The sequence below is a fragment of the Bombyx mori genome, chromosome 8 (genome assembly GCF_030269925.1).
Source record: "Bombyx mori chromosome 8, ASM3026992v2".
Taxonomy (NCBI): domain Eukaryota; kingdom Metazoa; phylum Arthropoda; class Insecta; order Lepidoptera; family Bombycidae; genus Bombyx; species Bombyx mori.
Genome location: NC_085114.1, coordinates 9543146 through 9558365, shown reverse-complemented (window position 1 = coordinate 9558365; position 15220 = coordinate 9543146). Strand labels below are relative to the sequence as shown.

Genomic DNA, 15220 nt, shown 5'->3' with positions numbered 1-15220 from the left:
AAAAGGTTAAAGAACAATGACGTAAATCCAAAAGCCTGTGAAATTCCATTACAGGAAAATTGCTATTGTTAGTATAGTATATCGATTCACCTGTCAATAAACAAGTAGGTATGTACATGCAAATCAATAGCTTCGTTGAACAGCGAAGAACTGATCGATGAATTACTCTACTTATCGTATACATTTTTAATGAGACATATCGATTGACCTGAAATGTCTAGATCGACTATCGGGTGGAAGGCTTTTCGACCTCACCTTTATAGTAGAGGTTAATACTTGCAATTAACTCCTTTGTGATTTATGAAGTAAATGTACACGAAGCATTTTTACGAGCACGAAGAGACTCCTTACAAATAAAACATATTAGTTGGTATTTATTTGTGAGGCTGTTGTGTTATAATAGGTTGGAGAAAAAGTCTTTTCACATTATAGTATGTATGAACTTGTAATAAAATCTCTTTGGCTATACTATCTGTATCTGACTGTTTTTGGTATCATTAAAATTTTAATTTTAAAGAAGATCATTCCAAATTAAAATTAGGAAAATGTGTGATTTTTATTAATTTTTCATACTGTCAAGATGAGTGAATCTAATGAAGAAATTCGACACATTTCAAAATTTTACTACAAAAAAGGTAAAAATGCAAGGCAAGCCGCGAAAAAAATTTGCGATGCTTATGGACCTCGTGCAGTGTCTGTGAGAGTAGCACACATTTGGTTTAAGCGTTTTCAATCCGGAAATGTTGAAGTCAAGGTCGCGCCCTATTACGGATAAAATGGGTGTCATTTTTTTAAAAGTGGAACAAGATCGGCATGTCAGTAGTTACGACGTAGCTGAAGAGAAACTGGGAATTGAAAACAAAACAGTTTTGGCGCATTTGAAAAAAAATGGGTACACAAAAAATCTCGATATTTGGGTATCTCACGAGCTCTCACTGAAAGAAATCTAATGAACCGTGTACTCATTTGTGATTCTTTATTACGACGTAATGAAACCGAACCGTTTTTGAAGAAGTTGATAACTGGTGATAAAAAATGGATCACGTACGACAAGAACGTGCGAAAAAGATCGTGGTCAAAGGCCGGTCAGGCTTCACAGACTGTGGCGAAGACCGGGTTAACTCGCAACAAGGTGATGCAGTGTGTGTGGTGGGATTGGAAGGGCATTATTCATTATGAGCTGTTACCACCAGGCAAGACCATCGATTCTGAACTCTACTGCGAACAACTGATGAGATTAAAGCAAGAAATTGAGAGAAAGCGACCGGAATTAATCAACAGAAGAGGTGTGGTTTTACATCATGATAACGCTAGACCTCACACATCTTTAGCCACCCAGCAAAAATTAAGAGAGCTTGGTTGGGATGTGTTAATGCATCCGCCGTATATTCCTGACCTTGAGATTTCCACCTGTTTCGGTCTCTTCAGAATTCTTTAGGCAGTGTCAGGTTAACATCACGAGAGGACTGCCAAAACCAATTGTCGCGGTATTTTGATAGATAGGGATCTCATTCCTCAAAATTCCTATAATTTTGGGGAATGAGATCATGTCCCTACCTACAAGATAGCAAAAAGTTATCGAACAAAATGGTATATACATACTTTAGTTAAATTTCAATAATCTATATTAAAAAATATTGTAAATTTTCTTAAAAAATGCGAAGAAACTTTTTCCCCAACCTTATATGTATATGTTTGTAGAGGGTGATATTTGTATATTCAAAAATAAACCCGCCCAGAGATAGCTGCGGTAATTGCAACGCAAAAAAATAATCTCCAGATCTTTATCTGGGTCCAAATAGATTTTTTATTTATTTATTGCTTCTTTTGCTGAACGACCATGGCCGACTTGGTGTTATGTTGTTACCGGAGCCCATAGTCATCAACAACGTAAATGCCGCTACCCTCCTTGAAACGTTAATCCTAAGAGTCCATTTTTAACAGCTGCCCCACCATTTAGACTGAAACGCAATACTGCTTCACGGCAGAAATAAGCAGGGCAGTGGTACCTCCTTCGGCGCACACTGTGCGATACCATAGGTTTCGTGGAGTCGGAGTGGTGGAGCTCGATGGGGTTTAGTCGGTAGTCGGTTTTGCGGAGCGGGTCCTGCGTGATAGACGCCGCGCAGTGCCTCGCGTGCCTTTCTCAAGGCGTAGTCTCCAGGTAGGAACTGGAAGAAGAGGAGGATTTTGGTCTTCCTCTTCTCCCTCTTCTTCTCTGGAAGCGCCGGAGTCCGACATAACCCGATCTGTTACTCCTCTCGACCGGGTATTCGTAAACGGATTCCCCAGCGTTAAAAAAAGGGTAGTGGTACCCATGCGGGCCTACAAGATACATTACGACCGGCAAAAGTCGACGTAGAGTAAGACATATGGTTACCTGATTTTACCTTAAGATATGTGGTTGTTTATTACTTTTTTTATAACAGCTGTTTATTCTTTAATCTAGAACGCTACTCTTAATAGGCACGGTAGTGGTATCTTCCGTGGCGACTCGCTTTGTGCGCTACCAGTAAAAACCAAGACATTACCTACCCTACTCGCAATTAAAAAGATTAATTTAATAAGGACAAAACTTAACCATAACATAAAATCAAGTGCCCGTGAAAATTGAGCCATAACGATTCAATTTATCTATTATTCTATATTCAATGGCTTTTAATTATTTTTACTTTTAATAAAATAAATTAATTAATTTATTGACAACGATTCTAGCATATTATAATTTAAATTGCTATTCACGTAGGTATACCACTATCAAATTAAAGAATATATTTTAAATAAAATATTTAATGTGACAAAAAAACCAGATCATTTTAGATTTAATAGCCAATTTATTTTTACTTTTAGTGTGAGCATTTTGAGAGTTTCAAATCGCGAAAAACTAAATTTAAAAAGAACTCCAGTTATTAATACTTGTTCTTTATATGTATATACGTTTAAGACAATAGAATGAAACGAGTAGATAGCATTTTTGTACTCAAAAAGGAACGAAAAGCTATATAATAAAACTTTTTTTTCTTATGAGCAGTAATTCGTGTACCTCAGAAAGAACTGGGTCATCAGAACAACCCTATGCCCGAAACAGAACAATGGATTTTCCCCTCCATTTTTCCTAATTACTCTTATAATTATTTCTGCTCTGTGTACTAATTCCTACAAGCTACAAATCTAATTAATATATAAAAATCATCTTGTAGCAATTCTCATAACGTTTACAAGGTTCTGATTGAAATTAAAATTTTATTTTTATATGTATTTGTCTAAAACTTTTTTTATCAAGTTGTTCTCGATTGGTTACAAATTTGAAATTAAAGAGAATGGAAATACCCTAAGAAGATTTTAGCTTCTCAAGTAATGGAACTTTATGGATATTATTAGCGCAGACAAAAATAGCTCTCAACTGAAGGTGTGTCTTGTGTATTAACACAAGAAAATATTCTTACTACTCTCGTTGCCACGGCATCTGAATTAACGCTAAAATATTAGCAAAACCGCATTTGTACATTTTAAATTGAATACTTAGCATATTATCGTTAATTCTGTACATATACATACGTCGTGAAACTTTTTGAGATCGTGGGTGAATTTTTATTTCGGTATGGTGACTTTTAAATTTTGAGAATATATTATAATCTAATAAATTAGTAAGTTATAATCGAATTGCCAAAAATAGTTTCGCTTTCAGATTGACATGCCTTGTCCATGTCAACTGATATGACATTGACCGTCTCAATGCGGCGAAATACGTTGTGGTTTTTATCAAAACTGCAAATGTATCATGCCATTGAAAAACAAAATCCTATTTAAAAAAAGATTATTGTTGGAAAATAGCTTGTGTCAAAAATTAAAATAGTATTAATTACTAAAACTTTTTTGAAAAACAACAAACATTTATTTCACAACATTAAATATCAGTCTAAAATCTCTTTTATGACAGTGATTAGATTACATTAACGCCGAAGAATAGAAACGATCAAAATTAAACAAGGATCGTATAAAACAATAACTCGACGGAATACTCTAGATCTGAGATAACGTATATATTGTTCATTGACTTCAAGAAAATCTTTCTATTAGTAACGTTTTAAATACTAGAGCAACGTACGTGACTTCTCGCACGAACGATATAAGCCTGGAATATTTGTTGGTATATTTTTAACATTTTAAGACCGTATACTTTTTTTTAATCAAAATAATACGGACTAATTAATATATCTCGCATGTCGAAAAGAAAATGTAAAATTAAAGCATCAAATTCTTTGGTTAAACTATAAATTATGTAAATTGTGTTCTAGAACTTTAAAAGTATTTGTTACAATGCTATTCAAATAAAACATGTTAGCGAAAAAGAAGCAAACTAATGTTTTTGGAAATTCTAACTAGGTTTACAATGATACATTACATACAGCACAATTAATATTGCACAAACTTCTGCGTATTCTGCTCATCGTTCTCGGGAAACAGCGGTTTTTTTTTAACAAAAAAAGATAAGCATCTCCGATACGTCAGGCTTCTTAGAGATTAACTGTTAGATACGCGGTAACCGAGATTTTCCTCACGACGATTGGCAGCAGCGATTTTACGGAAAGACCATTCGAAATTACTTGTTAATGACGTAGCTTACAAAGTACATAAATTGTAGATTAAGACGTTGATTTAGGTTGTCCTTAAGCACTTTACTGGTGGTAGGACCTATTGTGAGTCCACGCGGATGGGTACCACCACCCTGCCTATTTCTGCCGTGAAGCAGTAATGCGTTTCGGTTTGAAGGGTGGGGCAGCCGTTGTAACTATACTGAGACCTTAGAACTTATATCTCGAGGTGGTTGGCGCATTAACGTTGTAGATGTCTATGGGCTCCAGTAACCACTTAACCACCCATCTAAGCAATAAATAAAAAACTTATTGCAAAGAAGTAACAACTGAGTTGCTGATAAAATTATTGCGATCTTGAATAATATTGATAGCTAAAGAAAACATGACTATAGTTAAAATGTCTTTGTTGAAAATAATTTCTAGTATTCCAACAGAGTCGTGAGTTTCGCGTCTCGCATACGTCACCTCGACAATACCGCCTGCCGTCAAACATATGGCGTTATATTAGTGCTGGCACGCCACACACCTCCATACATACGTAGACTGTACGCTGCAACAGACGTTCGTTCGTTATTATTTTCCTCATTATCAATGCAACTGATAACAAACAGTATTTAAGTTGTTGCCTGACGTCACAGTTCGAAGAGTAGTCGAGCTACCGAGTTGAAGTTTCGTGATTAACTTGGATAAGTTTTGAGTGTTTTTTTTTTCTGGTGCCGTGATATTTGAAATCGGACCGGTGTAAATTATTCTTGTCAAGGAGTAGAAAAACAGGTTAGTTGTGAATCGATATTTTTTAACATCCGTATTGAGTGGCACATGATAAAATTTATTGATTATAAAAGAATATTATGACACACCTTAAGATCGAAGCCAGTTTTGTCCGGTTTCGGTGCAAAAAGTTTAAGGAAGGTGCATACATGGGTGAATCATTAACGATTACAACGGTGCCTAAAACCCACTGTCAAATGAATTTATTGAAATGACGACGACCACAGAATATTGTTCGCAAAAGAGGGCTCCTCTATCTGTATTTAGTTTTAAAAATAAAAATCAGTCACCACTTCTGATAATTGCATCTAAGCTTCATATATTGCGTGACCATAATAAAGATATAATAAAGAACACCAAAAACATTATTTAATTTTATCAAGGTTACCAATTTTGTGGATTTTAAAGCATCCGTTTTATTTCTTTGATAACGAATAGCTACCGGTGTGACACAGCTCTCTTCAAAAGGAAGATTAACCCTTTTAAGAAAAACAATACGACATAAGAACAAAGTATTCAAACAAGACAGTCGCTTCACAATAGATACATTTTAATTGTTCGAAACTTATGCAATAGTTCAATTCTGAAGGACTAATACACACATGATAAAGCACGAAATAGTAGTTGATCCATTAAAATACTCAAATAATAGTTATTGTAAACAACATTGTTGATAAACTGCAGAAAACATGTGCACCTTATTCAATTTATAAATACTGATTCGTTTTTTTTTTCTGTATAATAATAACTTTGACTTGAACAATGCAACTTTTAAATGAATAGACTCCAGAAGATGCCCCCTGTAATTTATAAATTTCTTAAGTAAATATTTTCTAAATTCGTCAAAATTCATGTAAAATCTTATTAAGCTTGCATTACAAAAATGTAACAATTCCCATTTGTGTTGGCAAACAATCGTAGTTTTGAATTTTCAATGAAAAATAAAACTCCGAAATAAATCATAAGTTATTGGATGTTATAATAGTTTCGGAATAATGTAATACAAGATTTGGTTATTCAATAGTTTTTTTTTATCAGCATGGTCAGATATATCGGATAATACGTGATGCCCCAGCCTACCTTGAATCATGAGGTCAAAGTCTTTTTATTTTAATAACTCTTGAAACCACAATATAAGATATCGCACTAATTTACAATAATTATCTTGTTCCTAAGAATTTTAAAAATTGTTTTGCTTCGTAAATGCAGCTTTGTCTATGCCTGATGAATAAATTAATGCTTTGCGGCCAAAATAAGCGGTATTGTTGTACCAACTCTCGTTTATTCACAACCTACATTCACGGTATTTGGTTTTTTTTATGATTTAAGGATTACTGGTGGCCAGTTTCACCAGGACAGGAAAGGCTCAGCCAAAAGCCAGGACGCTGTATTTAGGTTCTAGTCGAACTATCCACAGAAATCTTGAACAAATCTTGAAGTTATATTAAATAAATATTTGCCATACGTTTCGCTTTATCCCCCTTAGTAGATAAACATTTTACTTTATAGATTATTTGATAAGCATGAAATAAAGAATGTTCCAGAATTCTGCAATTAAATAAATATTTGTCATACATTTCGTTTTATCCCCTTAGTAGATAAGCGTTTTACTTTATAGATTATTTGATAAACATGAAAATAAGGAAAGTTCCAGAGTTCTGCAGGCAATCGATATAATTTTATTAATGATATTTTTTTATGATTTTATGATTATATGAGTATGTGCATTTTTTTTTCATGCTCTATAAGTTATTATATGATATCAAGGCATAATTAGATTGTTTTGATTTTTTTTTTTATTAGGTTCACACAACTAGATGAAAACTGCACACATAAACATTGAACTTATTTACATAAAATAATACATTATAGAATTCACCCTTTTGGGTGTGAACACATCTTGCTTAAGAGCGTTTGTGCTTAAGATAAAAATATCGTTAACTAATATTAAATTAAGACAAAGAAAACAAAAAACTGCATATACAAACTTACAAAAAAAAAAAAACAATGAAAATAAAAAATTAAAAGAGGGTAATTAATGTTCTATAGAAATAAAAATAAATGTGGTTGGTCTACAGCTCGGTGTGGATCACGGAACTTAAATTTATTTTAAGTGAGGCTAGAGAAGCATGGCAAACAAATATGTCAATTTCATCACGTATACTATTTGCCAGGGAAGTCATACGATAGACAGGAGAGTGCTGGCCAAGATTACTTTTGATTTTTGGTAGGTGGAAAGTTTTCCGATTACATAAGAGAAAAGCATTGGGCGTGTGTCACATTTTTATCAATTCTTGGCTTTTTTCTCCATTAGATTATATAGCTAGCTTAGAAACCCTCTATCAATGCGGCCACCGCTCACGATACGAGTACTACCACCAAAAACCGTAAATATTTTGGGGTAATTCATTTCATATTTTACCTTCATCGTTGAAGTAGATATATTGTTTGCAATTTAATTGATTGATACGAATTTAATTGATACTAAACTAATTGTTCAATGCGTTGTTGCTGCTGTACTTTTTGGTCTTCAGGTTAGAGCCGTGAGCTCACCTACTCGCCCGGTTACGCTGGCATAGCCCTTTAAAGTTACCAGTTACCAGCTTAGGTAGAAATAAATATGTACTTGTTATGTAGCGTAGGTGGTATAGCGTATGAGACCCGCGGCCCACCTCATATTACGTGTTTACCGCAGTCAACACTACGTGACCGCGGCCACCCACCTTCGGTTTAAGTCTCAGTTCTAGCTGCAACCGTATTTGATTTAAATTTAACATTACGTAACCCTACAAAACATCGAAGAACTTAATTCAATTGTATTCTATGCCACTCAAATCTAAAACGTGGAACCGAAAATAGTCATTTCTTAAATACGTTTTCTTCTTCAAACCACATTTACTTGATTTTTTTTTCAAAAATTCGTCATCCTGTTTGCCACTAGACGTGCTCTTTCAACTCCGTACAAATTTGAGAAACTATTACGGGATCGAGAAGTTAAAAGCTTGCACTAAGCGCACTAATTTATTTGACAATCCAAAGTTATCAAAATAAATATATTTATTGAAAATTGCTACGAATAATTGATTGTTTTTAACTTCTATTCAATTACGTAATTTACTTTGTTACGTATTTTTACAATACTTACGTTGAACGTAAGTATTGTAAAAATAAGATTAGATTATTAAAATATGTTTTTGGGTCACTCAGATTATCTGGTCGATGTCTGAGTAAAGTATTCGCCTAATCTCCAGCTGGAAGATATGATGTTATAGACAAATGAAGTTCGAGATGTGGTTTCTTTTAAACGCGTAGATTAGCTGTCGCTTGTGTTTAATTACAGAATCACATAAAGCACATGTTGAAAGTCTCCACCCAACTTGAGACATTAGTTCAGTCTCTATTACATTGGAACAACGGATATCATCCCGTCATTCAGACCGGAACGAGTAATTACTTCGGGACAGTGATACCGCACCGCCTCCCCAAAATGCTCTTCGTAATGATTACACTTTGTAACAAATTATATAGATAGAGAGCAGAATGTTCGAAATATTTAAATAAGTGACCAGTCAAAACGCTACTATTCAAGTTTTGTCAAAGTCGTTTTTGTTATTGCTTCTAGGCATAATTCCACTTAAATTTTCACCTTCAGAAAGGTGTTGGTTATTTTGTGAAGGAATTATGCCATTTCAAAACATTTATATGCATATGCACGAATTATGCATATACATGTTTTCGAATATGTTTTTTATTATTGATAATGATAATAAAAGTAAAAGTATAAAGATAAAGTAACAATGTGAAATATATTCCGAAAATAAAATTGATATAACATTAATACTGCTAAAAATTTATTTTGGGCGCGAAAACATTGAGTACCATTCACAAGTATCTTATTTGAAAGCGTATTAGATATTTGGATCAAAGGCCACAGGACAAATCATTGATTTATTTGTTTTTAAAACTAAATTTCCTGCTCCGCGCCTGCTACTTTTCCGTCAAGGTAATTCGAACGCCTTCAAACCGATTGAACCCAGAAAAACTGCCCCGCCACGGTTTCATTTTGCCTTGTAACTATAGAAACTACGTATTTTTTGCATTGTTACGGTATCTGCTTTGTTGTTGAAATGAATAATGCGAAACTACTGTGACTATTCCATCGTAAACGTTTACTTGATGGGCCTGTAAAGTAAAATAATAGTTTAAAAAAACTAAAAAACACGCTTTATATAAAATTCAACTAAAAAATAGAAAATAAATTTTAATAAATTTAAATTTAAAATAGTGTAAAAAAAAATTTTTTTTATTGTAAAAAAACTATTTTCAATTTAAATATATTAAAATTTATTTATCATTTTTTAGTTGAATTTCATAAATTTTTTTATATTGAATTGTATCGGTCCTCGATAAATCTACAAAGTTTGAATGAAATCTGGCCGTTTAAAGTGGGCCAAAATCGCGTATAAAGGATTCCGTCACAAACATACAAATATACATACAAGTGAAGCTAATATAAAACGTGTAAAAATAATGTTACAGCAAATGCTAATTACCTACAACAGCCGATTAAAAAGGAGTTTATGTTTTTATTTCGATCAAAATAACAGCTATGAGTGGATAAAGTTTATGAGTTCAGTCCTAGAGGAAGGCAGGTGTCAAGGAGCAGTTTTCAACAAAATTGGTCAAATTTCATAACTTTTCACTTTAGGCCCTAAAAGGGATCTTCATAATTTAAGTGAAAGCTTGGCCTTTTATGGCACTCGAGACGCATGCGGCCCATACACATTATGCTTATGAAGCTATTGAAATTCCCAACGGCCACCCGAAAGTAGAGCGTTCATCCATTTTAGATAACCTTTATTTTCTTTTAAGTGATACTCTTGATCAGGCCTAAGAATTCATTTTGAAAAAAACTCTTAAAAATAACAGTCGCATGCAAAATGCGTTCCAATTTTAAGGGTATGCCAGCCGTTATACAATAAAACTGAGGCTTCAACTCCACGTATTAAGGAGGCGACTTTCACATGATCATGCTTATGGGCTACATCGACTTTTTAACACTATACACGTCGTTAGCTCATTCACCCATCTAGTTCCAGTAAAAAAGAAGAGGATTCTCGTAAATATGGTTCGAAAATAAGATTTATATCTAATAAGTTTTGTTATGTAACGTAACTTGTTTAATTATAGAGGCTAATAAAAATCACATAAAATCCCATACATTTGCTTGCAAAAATTTAATTTGAATGATTTCTTAATACCGCAAAATTGCCTATGTAAAAATTGCTAATAAATTCATATAAATTTTATTATATTCACACAACCGGTAAAAGGTTTAATAATAATAGCTTGCATTTTAGACGAAGGTTACGAACAGATCGGCTTTTGATTCCGGGTCGAAAGGTCAACGTCTCATTTACACTTTACTACGACACTTTATCAATAGATTATTCTTATTGATAGCATTGAAATAGAAAAATCGAGCATTGCTTTATCTTGGAAAAATTACATTTCAAAATAAAACAAAAAACTCCTGTTAAATTATTTAACAAAAAAAGTTAGCTAAAATTCTAGAACTTATAAAATTATATAAATTCTTACGGAGTTTTCAAACGATTTTATTTTAATCGTCAAGGAACTTTGTTCAAATTAATTTTTTCTGTTCTTAGATCGACGACCTAAATTGCCATGCGGAATGTTTTGAAAATGACAATTTATACTTCTGCATTTGAAAGAATTTTAAACTGTTAACGAATCACATTACTTATAATGTGAAAACATCGAACTCCCCTGACACAATTGCAAAACAACTTTAAACAATACATTTTAATGGAATTAAAACCAATACAACTTGTTATAGAACAAATAAAGATATGACCGTTTAGCACCTGTGTTAACATTTTTAAATGAACACTTGAGTTCGTGTTCACTACAATCGCAATTGTATATGAAATAAAATAGATTTTTAACTGTAAACAAAAATGGATTACCCACATATAATAACTATAAATTTTCTATAAATATAAAATTAGATAATTTAAATAATAAAAAAAATGATTTTTCTGAATGAAATCATTACACAAATAGCTTTTTATATAATCTATGCTTTATGTTTTTTTTTATTTATTGCTTAAATGGGTGGACGATCTCATAGCCCACCTGGTGCTAAGTGGTTACTGGAGCCCATATACATCTACAACGTAAATGCGTCACCCACCTTGAGATAAGTTCTAAGGTCTCAGTATAGTTACAACGGCTGCCCCACCCTTCAAGCCGGAACGCATTACTGCTTCACGGCAGAAATAGGCAGGGTGGTGGTACCTACCCGCGTGGACTCACAAGAGGTCCTACGACCAGTAAAGCGAATGTATGTATGTAGAAGCGATTATATAAAAAATAAATTTTGCCTACGTATAATAATGTTCTAAATTTGTCTATTACTAACCTGAAATGAATATGTTAAAACAAGGTACTTTTTCTTCTCAGACACACGCATTTGCATGTTTAAAGCCAGCAAATATTATTTTGAATTGCTTTTTACGTAATGGTGTGAGTCATGATATAATTGTAATCGAAGCATTAAATTATATTGCATTGTGCTCGTGTTCGCTGTGGCCTTCTGAACTTATATCATTGTCACATCCGACATGAGGAAAAAATTGATTACCATCAATCTCTTATGTAACTTCCTATGTAATTAGAAAATAATTTAAATTTTATTTGGGTAGGCGAGTGGAAAATTAGAATGAAATTATGCAAAATAAAACCAGGTTTTTACATGAAACTAAAGTTTATTGGGCTTATCTTGAATTGCGGTGAAATTTACTGGTGGTAGGACCTCTTGTGAGTCCGCGCGGGTAGGTACCAGCACCCTGCCTATTTCTGCCGTGAAGCAGTAATGCGTTTCGGTTTGAAGGGTGGGGCAGCCGTTGTAACTATACTTGAGACCTTAGAACTTATATCTCAAGGTGGGTGGCGCATTTACGTTGTAGATGTCTATGGGCTCCAGTAACCACTTAACACCAGGTGGGCTGTGAGCTCGTCCATCCATATAAGCAATTAAAAAAATGTAATTTGTAATAAGTTGTTACCTCAATAGAGGGAGCGCGCAGGCGTAAAAAACAGCGGTACATTTTCACGCCCCACGCACCTCTGATTTCGAACAATCCCTCTGACCTACTACTAATTGCTACACTTCTATTGTACAAAGTTAGAAGCCGTGGCATGCAGCGTCTTAAATTGCCCATTATATAGAAGGAAATTGCAGTATATTTTAAAGAACTAGCTCGTTTATACTTACGAAATTCTGTCATGTTAGGTCTCAAGAACGTGACGAAATATCAATAATGGACGTTGTTTGTTTCAGGTAAGTTAAAAGTTGACGTGATCTACTCGTATGTTCGTCACACTCAGTTGTCAAGGTAACCCGGACATGTTACGGTTCTTTCATTAAAGAACAATATACACCTACAAGTATAATTACTGCGGAGTGACAGGAAATAAATCAGAGATCTCTCATGCTCAAGTCTTAAGCAAATTCAAACAGGATCAAATGAAAACTATACTAAGATCAATCATTTCAGTATTTCATGGCACGCCATTAAATATACAATAAAATATATTTGAATAAATTTGGAAATTCCCTATCTATATATAAATGAATTGCTGTTCTTTAGTCTCGCTAAAACTCGAGAACAGCTGGACCGATTTGGCAAATTTTGGTCTTGAATTATTTGTGGAAGTCCAGAGAAGGTTTAAAAGGCAGATAAACCATCGAGATTGTATTATAATATCTCGATGAGATAAACATGAAAATACTCGGAATTAAATAGAAATAAGAATTTTGTTTTCCCTTTGATGTGTCCCCCGTCGGACGGATTCTTTTGTTTGTTTTAAGTTTATTTTATACAAATGTTTAGGTCTTTTATTTATCGATTGAGGCACTACGAAGTCTGCTGGGTCCGCTAGCCTAAAATAAAAATGAATTTAATGACTGTTGCTTGAGCTTATAGGACAAAAGAAATACAAATACAGCAAACTTCTGCTTTAAATTGTAATTATATTGGAGCTACGAGAATACAGCCAATAGATACATTTACATGACATTACGTGTCTAGATCAAAATTATGTGTTAGTCATCAGTGTCTATGTCATCGAATAGATATATCTCCCAATGTATAGGATGGTAACATACTATTCATCAATAATGCCAAGACATATGCTGGTAAACACTAGTGCAAACCTACACGTAATTGAAACCTGCCTCGGTTTACCGCCGACTCTCCGAGTAATGCGATATTCTGTGGCCAAGATTTGTGTATACAATGTGGATTGAAATGACCGCAATCCTAGAGCTTAAACACACATAAATTAAAAGTAGAACGACTTTTTTTTATTTTACGAGTAGAATGAACTAGCTCGTTATCCACCAGACGTTAAGATTTGATGTTTAATTAGATTATACATCGCAACGTGAATATTGCCGTACACCTTGAAACATATTACAGTTTTAATGTTATTGTATAATGCTTATCCTATCCACTTTTCGAGCCGAAACAGATGACAGATTCGAGGGAAAAATAAGCATGTTGGTGATACAAACCCATGCGAGCTCACAATCTTTAAATTAACATAATTATGAAGTTTTAATAACATACATAGTTACATACGCTCCAAATACCTCTTCATTATAAATGGAGTCCGTTCAAAAATACATAGCGCAAAGGTAATTTAATTTAAAAACAAAAACATCTGTCAGCGTGATATCCAATGATCTTATAGCCGTGGCCACGGTCGGCAGTGACCGCAAAGTTCACTGAACCACGGCGAAATAAGCCATACATAGATGAACCATTTCAGTCCTGCCTTGCAATAAAACTTTTTATATGTATTTGTTAATATTAATCTATTTTACAACGACCTTTACCTACATATTTTGAATAGATAATAAGAAGTTTACCTTAATACGTTTATTAACATTTTTGCATAATATGTTCCACATTTAAACAAATTCTAACAGCGGAAGTATGAGCAGATAAGATGCCAAAATATTCGTTTATTTTTGACGTAATTTACAATCCAATGACGTTCGGAGATATATGCGAGTATTTGTAACGAGTTGTTTTTAAACACACATATTAATAACCATGATATCACTAATCTTTGAAGGTACTAAGTGGGTAAATAATTATTAATAAGAGAATTTACAATTTTATGATACAACTAGCGGCCCGCTCCGGCTCCGCTCGGGTCTTTAACAAAAATTTCAATGATATTTGACGTTGTTTTATTTTTTTAAATAAAAGAAAACTTATTGCAGCATAACTATAATAGTTAGGCATATTATTATGCTGTCGCTACACTTTTTGTAAAGTACATTATTTTATTCTATCATCAATAGTTTTCGCAGGGCACGCAATGTAAAGAATATTTTAGGTAATTTTTTTACACTTTGGGTTACATTATTGGAGTTTTAGAAAGGATCCCTAATTTTTTTAAAAAAAGATTATAGCCTATGTCACTCGGGAATAGTGTAGCTTCCAAACAGTGAACGTATTTTTCAAATCGGTTCAGTAGTTTCGGAGCCTATTCAATACAAACAAACAAACAAACCTTTCCTCTTTATAATATTAGTATTGATTAGTATTGATGATGTATAGTATTGTTTTATATTTTTCAAAATGTATTTAAATTTGTTGTTAAAAAACAAATTAAAAATTTTTTCTCCTTCTCATTCGTATCGCTCATATCTGAAGGTCGTGACCCCTATTTTGTTCGGATGTTTCCCTGATACTAAAATCAACTTGTCTGGTGGTACGAGCCAATTCGGACGGAAGTATTGAGGTGAAATC

General features: G+C 33.5%; 1 protein-coding gene and 1 non-coding gene across 11 annotated transcripts in view; both read left to right on the top strand.

Annotated features, from left to right (window-relative positions):
• Positions 1–15220, top strand: part of LOC101740157 (uncharacterized) — a 68901-nt gene that overhangs the window by 42062 nt on the left and 11619 nt on the right. The gene's annotated exons all lie outside the window — the stretch shown is intronic.
• Positions 2156–2227, top strand: Mir2840 (microRNA mir-2840). Its single transcript, NR_107441.1, has one exon. It is a non-coding gene; the product is annotated as a microRNA mir-2840 (primary transcript).